The 14,879-nt window shown below is 38.2% G+C and overlaps 1 protein-coding gene across 1 annotated transcript in view; it reads right to left on the bottom strand.

Annotated features, from left to right (window-relative positions):
* Nucleotides 1–14,879, bottom strand: part of HEATR4 (HEAT repeat containing 4) — a 97,680-nt gene that overhangs the window by 72,126 nt on the left and 10,675 nt on the right. The gene's annotated exons all lie outside the window — the stretch shown is intronic.

Below are 14,879 nucleotides of genomic sequence, written 5' to 3'. Positions count from 1 at the left end.
TGCGGGAGTTGACAGGCAACTCAAAATGCCTACACTCCTTCCCTTGATTGTTAACAATGTGTATGCGATTTGCCCTCCTCTTCCTCTTTCCTCTCTTTGTATCTCTCTTTCCGCTACTTTCTGTAAACAGTGTCTTCCGTGACACTTGAAGGAATCTCGCCATCTATCAAGCTGGAGTGTCAGGCTTCTCTAGAGGCTGATAATGAGTGATAAAAGGCAGAAGCAGCAGAAATTTGGGGGCCAATTAATGATGAAGTTAAATTGTAGACCATGTATTTCAAAAGACACAAAGATGATTTCCTCTTTAAATTCTCTTGAGTAGGAGGATCTAAGGAAAGGGGAAATAGAGACACCATAGGCACGTGTTCTGGAGGGGAGAGTGAAACTATATACTATGATGTGAAGATTAGAAAAGAATTCAGAGTGATAGTGGCTTTTGATATGGGTCTTAACTGATAGGATCTCTTTTTCTCTGAATCTAGAGTAATAAAAATTCATAGAAAACTTGGAAAATAGAGAAAATTATTCACTAGAAAAGGAGTTGCATATAATCCATTCACTAGAAACTAGCACACTTAACATTTTAGAATATTTCCATTTTCCTCTAGGCTTGTTGTTGTGTGTATTGAGTTTTTACTCAAGTAAGTGTACATCCATTTTACCTCAGTATTGTATGATGTTTTTCTTACCATGTTATTATATTCTCCAAATACATGACTTTTTAAAAACAGTGATGTGTATTCCATTGATTGGTGCTACTACCCTTCATTTAATCAGTCCCCTGTTGTTAGCCCTTGACATTGTTGATAGTTTTTCTTTATAAAGTCCGTTCCTATGGTGAAGGGACATATACATGTATAAGTCTTTGTGTGTCACTGATTATTTCTTTAAGAGAGATTCTTTGAAAGGAAATTACTGGGTTAAACTTCTGAACAGTATTATGATCCTTTACTATGCATACCAGAAACAATCAACTACACCATCAAAGACACTGTATGAGACAGCCATGTTGTCAATACTGGTGTAATGTGTGTGTATAGGTGTGCGTGTGTCTAATTTTTATAATTTTATAAATTTTATAGGTTGAAAAGAGAATCTCATATTGTGCTTTTTTGTTTTTGTTTTTGTTGTTAGTGAGATTGAATATTTCCCTCTCTTATTGGGAAAATATTCGTATTCCTTTTAATCTACATTTCCCATTCCTTTAGAATGTTCACCTGTTTCTTCATGACCTAGAGCAGCATTTCATTATGTATTTCAGAAGTAGATATATTAGATAATTCTAATATATGTTGGCAACATTATATTACCTTGTTATTTGCCATTTAAACTATGTATATGTGAGTGAATATATATGTGTCAGGTTTTGCAAGATGGACTTGATGACGGAAGGTGGAAATGATAAGAAACATGTGTACTGGTCTCTGCCTGTACCTTTCTCCCAACTTCCAGCACAGAGCTCCTAAACCCTTGTAAATTCCTAAGTGATAAAAGCACTAGTAGCATCTTTTGTTCTAGCGAGGCGACTCTGGGTGGGCTCCTGGATGGCTCCTGGATGGGAACTGGTAACCAGAAAGACCAATCCATGATTAGAAGCTTGGAATTTTCAGCCATCTTGCCCCATTCTCCAGAGGAGAGCGGGGCCAGAAACTGAGTTAATAATTGATCATGCCTATGTGAGGAAGCCGCCAGAAAATCCCAATAGTATGGGGTTTGGAGAGCTTCCAGGTTGGCAAACACTACCACACAGGCAGGGTGATGCACCCCAACTCCACAGGGACAGAAGTTCCTGTAGTCGGGGCCCTCTCAGACTTCGCCCCATGCATCTCTTCATCTGGCTGTTTCTCTATATCCTTTGTGATTTCCTTTAATAAGGTAGTTGATGTAAGGGTTTCCCTGAGTTCTGCGAGCTGCTCTAGCAAATTAGTTGAACCTGAGGAGGGGGTTGTGGAAACCTCGGATTTATTGCCAAATCACACAGGAGTTGTGGGTACCCTGGGGACCTACTACTTGCAACTGGCAGCTGAGGAGGGGTGAGAGCAGTTTTGTGGGACTGAGCCTTTAACCTCAGGCAACTGACACCATCTCCAGGTAGATAGTGTTAGGACTGAATTAAATTGTAGGACATCCAGATGGTTGTCTCAGAGATTTGCCTGGTGTGGAGAAAAAAACCTCCACACATGTGGTAACCAGCAGTGTCAGAAGTGCAGTGTTCTGCGTGAGTAGTAAAGGAGACACACAGAAAAGAAAGACACAGGAGGAGAACTGTAGGTTTTTCCTTATATACAGAAGACATTTTAGGAAGTCAAAATAACAGGCTCAGTGGTGGAAAACTCAAGTGTGTTCAAGTATAGTTGTCCATGTTAGAGTATAGGGTACACATAAAATAGCAGTGTGTAAACACTACAAAAGGAGGAGAATGCTATGTGATAGACAGTCTTAAATGTGTTTAATTGTACAGGCAAAGGGAGACCTTAAAGATTGGTAAGAAAGAGGGTGATATAGTTGCCCCTGTACTTTAGAAAAAGAATATGGTGTGAAGTACCCACACGGACACTATTGCAATAGTGAAGGATTCTATTGCAATGGCTTATGGGAAGAGTGACCCTTTCTATCTTACACACTTTATAGGATCTCAAAATTTCTTGATACTTTCTAGTTAAACCTAGAAGCTGCAGGGAGGGAGGAGGACTGTTCCTTTTCCTAAAAGAGGTTTCATTCTGAACAGTAAGTGGACACCAGTTCTGCATGGGCATCAGTTTGGATCTGGAGAAGCCCCAGGGGTAGGAACTAATCAAACCTCATTTTAGGAGAGGACAGTGCTCTTCAGGCTTCTTCATCCCTTTAGTGGCCATTGACTGGACCACATCTAGCTAATCAGAGCCCCTTGACATCATCTGTTTCCTCAACAGTATCCCTTTGTTTGTGCTCTATTTCAATACTTGTTACTATTCGAATATCAACAAAATTTCTACTAGGAATGCATGTGGTTTTACCTTATCTCACCTGTGTAGGGGAGGAAAAATTTTACCTATACTCTTTTGGAGTTTCTGACTAGGCTTGAGAATAAAATTAACATAAGACAGATTAACAGGAGAAAAGAATACTAAGTTTTTTTTTTTTTACATGTACGTCGAGGTCTCAACAAGGAAATGAAGACCCGAAGAAGTGGAAAAACCGAAGTATTTATACAGTAGTTTGAAGAAAGTGCAAACTGTGGAAAAGTAGAATATACGGGGAAACTAAAGGAAGAGAAATGATTGTGACAGTCATGTGCAGAACTCTCTCAGCCTTGACTCCTATTTCTGGTGATAAGGCTGAACTTTCCTCCTGTATAGGGAAGGCACCGCTCACATGGGAGTCTCCTCTTCTGCTTTCAAGGAAAAAATGGGGGATAAGTGCCCTTCTGGCGCCTGCTGTTTTTCAAGTGCCTTTAGCTCTAGTCAGTATGCCAAAGTGACATATTTTGGGGTGGCATCCGCTGAACCCTTCACCTGAATTGTTTCCACAGTGTCTATCAATCATCCCCACTTGACTTTGAGAACTGAAGATAAACTGAGGGAGAATTTTCATCTTGCTGTGAAATACTGTGTGCTTAATTTCTTCTTGTTTCCTAACATGTTTTTTTCTAATGGCAAATTCTGAGTTCAAATCTAAAACACAAGAGTCTTCTAAAAGTTAACCTCTAAATTCCTTAATTGGTCCCACTAATAGTCATAATTCTTATTAGTCCCATATTTTCCTTCTGTAAATTCTAAAAAATTCCTTTCTTGTTCTAACTTCTAGAAAGCCACCAATACCGTAATGGGTCTCCTCCACTGCTCTCAGGGATGTTGTCAAGTGCTTACCCAGCAAACATTACCCCTCCTCCTGGTATAAGACTTCCTGATTTTCATTCAGGAATTGGCCATCCTCTGCAGCTATGGGCATCAGGGAAAGCTAACTCCACCCTGATGGTAAGGGCAATGATGGTCATCCCTGTTGGGTTTAAGTCAATCTCAACATTCCATCCAGGGGAAAGTATGTAATTTAGGTGACATACTTGGAATTCTGGATTTTTTCCCTCCCACTAAACATGAACGAAGATGCAGGAAGCCCCAGTTATTCCAGCAGTCACCATGTGACGCTGTGATTGTCAGAGCAGACAGAAGGAAATCGTTCTTGGTGTCATCATTGAGCTATCGGATCAATCAAATATGAAGCCAGACCTATTCCTGACTTTCCATCAAATAAATTTGCTTATATTTTTAAAGGCTTTATTTTTTTTGAGCATGTTTAGGTTCACAGTAAATTGAGAAGGACAGAAATTTCCCATACACCCCCTTCCCCCACATATGCACAACCTCCCTCACCATCAACATCCCACACCAGAACGCTACATTTATTACAATTGATGATGCTACACTGACCCATTATTATTACCCAAAGTCCCTAGTTTACATTAGGGTTACCTCTTGGTGGTGTACATTCTGTGGGTTTGGACAAATGTATCATAACATGAATCTACCCTTATTGTACCATACAAAATAGTTTCACTGCCCTAAAAATCCTCTGTGCTTCACCTATTCAACCCTCCCTCCCTCCAACCTCTGGCAACCACTGATCTTTTTACTGTCTCCATGTTTTACCTTTTCCAGAATGTCACAGTGTTGGAATCATACAGAATGCAGCCTTTTTAGATTGGTGTCTTTCACTTAGTAATATGCATTTAAGGCTCCTCCATGTCTTTTCATAGCTTGATAGCTCATTTTCTTTTTATTGCTGAATAATATTCCACTGTCTGGAAGTACCAAAGCTTGTTTATCCATTCACCTACTGAAGGACATCTTGGTTGCACCCAAGTTTTGTCACTCTCCTCACATTTTGAAGCAAGTTAGGCACCAGTCTTCACTAGCTCTTATTTAAGCCTTGACTTATGGATCCAGGCTTTTTTCTATGATGTAGCTTTGCCAACTGGAACATCTGCAGTGGCTTCCAAAATTAGCATGGAAAGGAAAGAATATAGGGAATCATGTTTTATGACCAGCCCAGGGGGTATCATTTTTGCCCTCACCCCACTGGTAGAACTTAGTCATCTAAACCTACAGAACTACAGAGGAGGCTGGGAAATATTATCCTGTTTTCCAGGAAAGAGAAATAAACTGGTAGTGTTAATTAATTTAAAAGTGTATTCAGGATGGTTGTGGCATTCGGAACCAGTCAGACTCTTCCGCAAACACATCCTAACTGAGCTACAGGCCCCTGGGACACTTAGCCCCAGGCAATATTTGAGACCACACTCAATAAAATGTGAAGAATCTGGTTAGGGAAGCTTTCTACTGGTAAGTATATAGGCTTAAAATCTCCACAATAGACAGGGGATGGGGCGGGGTGGCGGCGGGGGCGGGGGCGGGGAGGGGCAGGTGGACAGGAGAAAAGGCAGCTCTGACCAGGGAGGAGACTATACTAAATAAATATCTCCAGTTTAAGGAGAAAGGAATAAAGTCCTCCTTTTTTAATAGGACAGGGAGGTTGTCCCCAGTGACTCAGCGTGTTCAGTGACCTGAAATTAAGCCTGATAGTGACATTCACACACCCCACACATTTATATAGAACCTACAGTCACTTCCCATTCAGGAGAAGGCTGCTGGGGCAAAAAACTTCTTCAACTGCAGAAGAAACATGCAAGCTACGTAAATCAGTGAGCCTAACCCTTCATTTGTGAATATAAATGGACCATGAGGAAAAACCAACAGCATGAACCATAAGGACCACATTGAGCAAATAGGACCACTGACCCAAGAATAAACACAGATTATCCAGGGAACCATATACAACTTAGAAAAAACTCTCACTGACATCCTCAGATATGATATTTGAGAATATTTTATCAGAAAAGAAGAAAAAGTTGCAGTTTTAAAAATCAGAGAAAAAGAATTTATTGGAAATTACAAATATGATTGCTGAGGTACACAATTCAGTAGATGAGCTGAAAAACAAAATGGACACGACTAATAGCCAAATTAGGGATTCGGAAGGAAGACTTAAAATCTCTCACAATTTGCTGAAGCAAGAGGTGGGAAATGTGTGAGAAAAAAGGCATAGAAGATTGTAACACACACTCTGCTCTACTAGCAGCAATGGTCTTGGTTTTGGATTAACAAATTTACAAAACAGAATAGGCTTCACCCAGCACCAAGTTTACTTAGATTTAAGAATTCAGAATAAGAGAAGACACAGCCACAGTATAAAGTCATTATGCACTCAGGATGCATGTGGTCACACAAGATGAGGCTGAGTATATGTAGACAACTTCTGGCTTCAGATTAAAAGGCTCTGTACAGAAATGAAGAGAAAGCCGTTAAAAATGTCCAGTTGTGTACTGAAGAATTAACACTACCAAACAAGAGGGCTGGTCATTACCCTTGGCTACTAGAAGGTGATCTCTAGGCTTCTGGAATGTTATGCCTGAAAGCAGTATCTTTGCTCGGGGGCCTTGGGTCACACTGGATGATTAAGGGTGGGGGCTGCCCACACCTTAGGGTAGGGACTGGCCACACCAGAAAGACCAATAGTGTGATTTAGAGCGGGGGCTTTGGGTGTCAGTCCACCTGCAGACTGAAGATTGAGATCAACCATGTGGACAATCAATCAATCATGCCTACGTAATGGAGCCCCAATACAACTGAAGAGTGGGGTTCAGGTGAACCTCCTGGTTGTGCAAATTACTGCACATCAAGGCCAGGAGAGTAACACGTCTTGACCTCACAAGAGAAAACAACATAAGCTCCATGTTAGGAACATGCCTGGACTCTGCCCTGTACACATCTTCCCTTGGCTGATTTTCATATGTATCTTTTCTTGTAGTAAGTCATAACCAGGGATATGGTAGCTTTCATTGTGTTCTGTGAGTCCTTCTAGGAAAATTATTGAAACTGTGGGTAGTTTTGGGAACCCTTGCCTCACCCAAACTTACTATTGGTATCAAAAGTGAGGGTGATCTTTTTAAAAAACTGTTCCCTCTAACTTTGTAGTTCATCCCAAACTCCTTGCACCAATCATAATGAAGTGGATAATTTATCTTTTCTTTGGCTGCCTAGCATCTGAACCCCTTTTCTAAGTTAGTCCAGTTTCCTTAGTCTTATGAGACTTGCTGGGATACAGAGCCCAACTATCACAACAGAATTCAGAAACAGCATTAAGGTTAGAGATGGTTGGTAGTGACAGAAAATCCCCCCAAAAGTGGGTTAAACAAGATAGAATTAATTTCTCCTTCACAAAAATTGCAGGTAAGGGGCACAGGGCAAGGATTATTTTCTACAGTGTCAGGCACCCAAGCTCTGCTCTCCTTACTAAGTAGCTTCCACATCATGGTATAAGGAAAGCTAGCTGCTCCAGCTCCAGCTATCATGTACGATTCCAGCCAGCAGGAAGAAGAAAGGGGAAGGGGAAGGGCACAGTATCTCCCTTGAGAATACTTTCCCAAACTTTCACATTCTACTTCTGCCTCTATGCTATTGGTCAGAACTTTGTTACATGACCACATCAAGCTGCAAGGGAGGTAGGGAAATATAGTCTTTATTCCTGGTAGTCACGTTCTCATAAAATATGCAATCCAGAAAGGCATCAGAATAGTCACAGACATTTATATACCTAACAATATAGTTTTAAATACATAAAGCAAACATTTTAGAAATACGATAAGAAACTTAGTTCTACATTAATCATATACGTACTTAAACTCTCAGAAACTGACAGATGTAAGGTAAGCAATAAGTAAATCTCTATATATAATATGAACTACATAAATAATAAATTTGATTAGATAAGATAGAGCAAGAAAGAGAGTAGGGAACTTTGCTGCCAACAGACAGATAATACATATTCTTTTCAAATACTATTGGAATATTTATAGAAGTTGACAATGTACAAAACATTAAAAAATTCAACAAAGTCTCAGTAGTAGAAATGATGCAGACTTTATTCTCTAAATACTACACAAGGAAATCAGAAATAAACAAAAAGTTACAATCCACTTGGAGCATTAACACCTTTCTGGGAGAGATGAAAAGTGGAAGTTTAAACACTTGGGAAAACACAGGGGTTGCTAATACCTCTATCTTCTAAAGTCATAGATTTAATTGAAAGGTGATGAAACAAGAAATAAAGACATAAATATATTATTTAAAATTATAAATGCAACCAAAAGAAGAGCCAAAAATACTAATACATTTATCAAAAACTGGGAGGAAGAAGAAAGAGTAAGTAGAATGTTCATGAGACAGTGAACAATTCTCAAATGCAAAAATTAAGAAATAGAGAAAGAGGGCTTCCCTGGTGGCACAGTGGTTAAGAACCCGCCTGCCAATGCAAGGAACATGGGTTTGAGCCCTGGTCCGGGAAGATCCCACGTGCTACAGAGCAACTAAGCCTGTGCGCCACAACTACTGGGCCTGCGCTCTAGAGCCCACAAGCCACAACTAGTGAGCCCCCATGCCACAATACTGAAACCCACGCACCTAGAGCCCATGCTCCACAACAAGAGAAGCCACCCAATGAGAAGCTTGCGCACCTCAACGAAGAGTAGCCCCCGCTCTCCGCAACTAGAGAAAGCCCGTGCACAGCAACAAAGACCCAATGCAACCATAAATAAATAAATAAATGAAATAGAGAAAGAGGCATAGTGTCTAATATAATGGAGGTAACCATAAAAAGAAGTGAAAACAGAAAATAGAGACAGTTAAAAGAGGTTGCTCAAAGAACATGAGACTTTGTGACAGAGGAGGGGAGGAAAAGAAGACTTCTGATTTGCATTTTAAGTTCTTTCCTATGCTTATACTTATTACAATGTGGAAATTACTTCAGAAAAAATTAAAAATTTCAATTTATACAAAAGCTGCTTCTAAATAACTTGGATTAAAAAGGAGCTAAAGGAAGCTAAAAACTATCTTTAAATTATGATGAAACAATAATGAAAATACAGTTAACCCTTGAATATCAAGAGTTTGAACTGCATGGGTCCATTTATACATGGCACTTTTCAATAAACCCACTCTTGGTTGAATCTGTGGATGCAGAACCACAGACAAAGATGGAAAGCTATAAAGTTATACTCAGATTTTTGACTGCATGGGGGGTTGGTACCCCTAAACCCTGAGGTGTTCAAGGGTCAACAGTACTGCATATAAAACCATCACACATGTAGCCATATTGGTGTTCAGAGGAAAATTATAGCCCTAAATAAACTTATTAGTATATAACAAAAACAAAACAGAAGAACTAATCATTCAACTCAATAAATTTTAAAAAATGTAACCTTATCAATGAAAGAAAGAAGGCACTGATAAAAAATAAAAGCAGACACTAAAGACATAGAAACAGGAAGCAACAATAATATGAAAAATGAAAAGGGTGATCAGAGTTAAAGTACAATCAGCCCTCCAAATACATGAGTTCTGCATCTGTGGATTCAACCAACTGCAGATCAAAACTATTCAGGAAAAAAAATTCCAGAAAGTTCCCAAAAGCTAAACTTGAATTTGCCATATGCAGGCAACTATTTACATAGCTTTCACATTGTATTTACAACTATTTGTATTATATTAAGTATTATAAATAATCTAGAGATGATTTAAACTATATGGTAGAATATTCATAGGTTATATGCAAATACTATTCCATTTTATATAAGGGCTTGAGCATCTGCAGATTTGAGTATCCTTGGGGGTCCTGAAACCAACTGGATACTGAGGGACAAGTGTATTCTATGGTCTTTGTCATATTTGAGAGAAAGATAAAGATACTAACTGTCCACTCTGTTAACATTTCAAGAGTAGTCATTAAAATAACAGTTACCTTTTCAAAAATTCAAAAGTAACTACTAAGAGAAAAGAATGTTTAATTTACAAATGAATAGAAGAGAACCCAATTAAAAAAAAAAAAACCTCATCAAATCCAAAAGAGGGCAAGAAAGAAATACAAAAGAAGCATAGAGAAAGTACACAATAAAATGGTAGAAATATCTGAATATATCAGTAATCACAATAATTATCTATGGGTCAAACTTCCCTGTTAACGTCAGTGGCTTGTGAGACTGGATTTTTAAAAAAATTAGCTGTGGCCATTACTTGGAGATATACCAACTACTTAAAAATATTTTTTTAAAAATTTTAGGGAAAACAGAAAAGGCACATCAGGCAAATACTAACAAAAAATAAAACTTGTGCTGCTGTATTAACATCAGTCCAAATGAGCTCAAAGCAAACAGGTATTATTATAGGTAAAGGAGACCATGATGATTTTTTAAAAGTTCAATTCACCAAAAAGATATAGCAACTCTAAACTTGTTGCACTTACTAAGATCACTTCAAAATATAAAGGATAAAAGTATTTGAAGAAAATACAGGAAATTTATCTTCTAAATCTGAGAGCATTTATGTTTGGGTTTTCTCAAAAGCAGATCCTAAAACTACAAAACATTGCTGAATAAAAATAATGAAGACCTAAGAAATGGAAAGACATCCTATTTCATGGATCAAAAGACTTAATATTAAGTCTGAGTTAACCTAGTCTATGTTAAGATGGCAGTACTCCCTATTATGGGCTGAATTGTGGCTCCCCAAAATTCATATGTTGAAGTTCAAATCCCTAGTACCACAGAATGTGACTGTATTTGAAAATAAGGCCTTTAAAGAGGTAATTAAGGTAAATGAGGTCATATGTGTGGGCCATAGTCCAATATGACTGGTGTCCTTATAATAAGAGGAGATTAGGATACAAATATGTATGAGAAAACACCATGTGCAGATACAAGGAGAAGATGGTCATCCACAAGCCAAGGAGAGAGTCCTGGAACAGACTCTTCCCACATGGCCCACAGGAAAAAAGAAACTGCTGACACCTTGATCTTGATTTCTAGCCTCCAAAATTGTGAGAAAATAAATTTCTGTTGTTACAGCCACCCTATCTGTGGCTGGCAGACCTGGCAAACTAACATGCTCTGCAAATTGATCTACAGATTCAATGCAATCTCCATCAAAATTCCAGCTGGCTTCTTTGCATAAACTGATAAGTTGATCTTAAAATTCCTATGGAAACTCAAGAAACCCATAATCTTGACAAAAAAGAATAAAACTGGAAGACTCACAATTCCCAATTTTAAAACTTACTAGAAAGCAACAGTAATTAAAACAATGTGATACATACGTAAAGACAGACAAAAAGATCAATAGTATAGAAATGAGATTCCAGAAATAAATCCTTACATTTACAGTCAGTTGATTTTTGACAAGAAAATTCAAGGGAGAAAGAATGGTCTTTTCAACAAATTGTGTTGACACAACAGGATATCCATATGTAAAGAATGAATTTCAATCCTACCTCACAGCAAACACAAAAATTAACTCAGAATGGATCAAAGACATAAATGTAAGAGCTAAAACTACAGAATTCTAGGAAGAAAATATAGAAGTAAATCTCTGTAACCTTGGATTAGATAATGGTTTGACATCAAAGTATAAGCAACAAAAGAAAAAATAAATGAATTGGACATCAAAATTGAAAACCTTTATGCATCAAAGGATACCATTAAAAAATTGAAAAGACAGCTCACAGAATGGTAAGAAATATTTCCAAATCACATATATGTTAGTGACTTGTATCTAGAATATATAGAGAACTTTTAAAATTCAGTACTAAAAAGCAGCAAGGGAAAAGCAACTAGTAACATACAAGAGAACTCCCATAAAAATGTCAGCTGACTTTTCAGCAGAAATATGCAGACCAGAAGGGAGCAGCATGATATATTTAAAATGATGAAAGGAAAAAACCTACAATCAAGAATACCCAGCAAGGCCATCACTCAGATTTGAAGGAGAGATAAAGAGTTTTAAAGACAAGAAAACACTATAAAAGTTCAGGACCACTAAACTACTTTAGAAAACAACGTTAAAAAAAACTTCTCTAAGTAGAAAAGAATAGGCCACAACTAGAAATGTTAAAAGTATGAAAGAAAAAATGTCATTTGTAAAGGCACAGTAAAGGTACAAGTTCAACCACTAATAAAGCAAGGTTAAAAGACAAAGTAGTCAAATCACCTAATATATCCACAATAAGTAGTTAAGATACACACAAAACAAAAGGATATAAAACATGATGTCACAAACAGTAAACAGTGGGGTGAGGTGGGGAGAGTAAAAATGCAGTGGTTAAAATGTGTCTGAAATTAAGAGATCAGAAACTTAAAATAATCACATATATATGTAGATTTCTATAAATAAACCTCCTGGCCCACACAAACAAAATTCTATAAGAGATACACACACACACAAAAGAAAGGAATCTAAACATAACACTAAATATAGTCATCAAATCACAAGGGAAGAGAGAAAGAAGAAACAAAAAACAACTACAAAAACCAACCAGAATACAATTAACAAAATGGCAATAAGTACACACCTATCAATAATTACTTTAAATGTAAATGGACTAAATGCTCCAATCAGAATACACAGAGTGGCTGAATGGGTAAAAAACAAGGATACAAAGGATCATACAAGATAACTACAATTATATGCCAATAAAATGGGCAACCTATAAGAACTGGATACATTCCTAGGAAATACAATCTCCCAAGGCTGAATCAGGAAGAAATAGAATATATAAACAGACTGATTACCAATAATGAAATAGAGTCAGTAATAAAAATTTTACCAAATAGTAAACAAAAGTTAACACCTATCATTCTCAAACTATTCCAAAAAATTGAAAAGTTCAAAGTAAAGGTTTCCAAACACATTCTACAGGCCAGTATCACCCTGTTAAAACCAGACAAAGACACCACCAAAAAAAAGAAAATGACAAGCCACTATGGCTGATGAACATAGATGTAAATATCCCAAACAAAATATTAGCAGGCTGAAGTCAATGATACATTAAAAAGATCATACACCACAATCAAGTGGGATTTATCCTAGGACAGGTCAGTATCAACAAATCAATCAATGTGATATCCCACATTAATAAATTGAAATAAAAATGACATGATCATCTCAATATATGCAGGAAAACCTTTTCTCTCAACATCCATTTATGATAAAAACTCTCAACAATGCAGGTATAGAGGGAACATACCTCAGCATAACAAAAACCATATATGACAAGCTGCAGCTAATGCTGCGTCATACTCATGTATGATGCAACATCATACTCATGTACAATGCAACATCATACTCATGTATAATGTAACATCATACTCAATGTTCAAAAGCTGAAAGCTTTTCTTCTAAGATCAGGAAACAAGACAAGGATGCCCACTCTTTCCACTTTTATTCAACACAGTATTGGAATTCCTAGCTACAGCAATCAGACAAGAAAAAGAAATAAAAGGCATCCAAACTGGAAAGAAAGAAGTGAAACTCACTGTTTGCAGATGACATGATACTATATACAGAAAACTGTAAAGACGCCACCAAAAAAACTATTAGAACTTATAATTAAATTCAGTAAAAAAAGTTTCAGGATACAAAATAATTTGGGGATTGACATGTACACACTGCTGTATTTAAAATAGATAACCAGGACTTCTGTGGTGGCACAGTGGTTAAGAATCCACCTGCCAGGGTTTCCCTGGTGGCGCAGTGGTTGAGAATCTGCCTGCCAATGCAGGGGACACGGGTTTGAGCTCTGGTCTGGGAAAATCCCACGTGCCGCGGAGCAGCTGGGCCCGTGAGCCACAATTACTGAGCCTGCGCGTCTGGAGCCTGTGCTCCGCAACAAGAGAGGCCGCGATAGTGAGAGGCCCGCGCACCATGATGAAGAGTGGCCCCCGCCTGCCACAACTAGAGGAAGCCCTCGCACAGAAACGAAGACCCAACACAGTCATAAATAAATAAATAAATACTTTAAAAAAAAAAAAAAAGAATCCACCTGCCAATGCAGGGGACATGGGTTCGAGCCCTGGTCAGGGAAGATCCCACACGCCACAGAGCAACTAAGCCCTTGCGCCACAACTACTGAGCCTGTGCTCTACAGCCCATGAGCCACAACTACTGACCCCACGTGCCACAACTACTGAAGCCCGTGGCCTAGTGTCTGTGCTCCAAAACAAGAGAAGCCACTGCAAGGAGAAGCCCGTGCACCGCAACAAAGAGCAGCCCCTGCTCACTGCAACTAGAGAAAGCCCACGTGCAGCAACGAAGACCCAACACAGCTAAAAATAAATAAATAAATAGATAGATAGATAGATAACCAACAAGGACCTACTGTATAGCACAGGGAACTCCGCTCAATATTCTTTAACAACCTAAATGGGAAAACAATTTGAAGAAGAATAGATATATGTACACGTATAACTGAATCACTTTGCTGTACACCTGAAACTAACACAACATTGTTAATCAACTATACTCCAATATAAAATAAAAATTTTTAAATTAACATACAGAAATCTGTTGCTGGGCTTCCCTGGTGGCGCAGTGGTTGAGAATCCGCCTGCCAATGCAGGGGACATGAGTTCAATCCCTGGTCCGGGAAGATCCCACATGCCGCGGAGCAACTAAGCCCATGCACCACAACTACTGAGCTTGTGCTCTAGACCCCGTGAGCCACAACTACTGAGCCCACGTGCTGTGCACTGCAACAAAGAGTAGCTCCCGCTCGCCGCAACTAGAGAAAGCCCGTGTGCAGCAATGATGACTCAACACAGCCAAAAATAAATAAATAAAATAAACAAAATTTTAAAAAAAAGAAATTTGTTGCTTTTCTATACACTAACAACAAACTATCAGAAAGAGAAATGTAAAAACAATCCCAGTTACAACTGCATCAAAAAGAATAAAATACATGGTAATAAATTTAATCAGACATGAAAGACCTATACTCTGAAAACCATAAGACATTGA

This window comes from Eschrichtius robustus, chromosome 1 (assembly GCF_028021215.1).
Source record: "Eschrichtius robustus isolate mEscRob2 chromosome 1, mEscRob2.pri, whole genome shotgun sequence".
Lineage (NCBI taxonomy): Eukaryota > Metazoa > Chordata > Mammalia > Artiodactyla > Eschrichtiidae > Eschrichtius > Eschrichtius robustus.
Note: the sequence above shows the minus strand (reverse complement) of the source record. Positions and strands in the feature narration are given on the sequence as shown.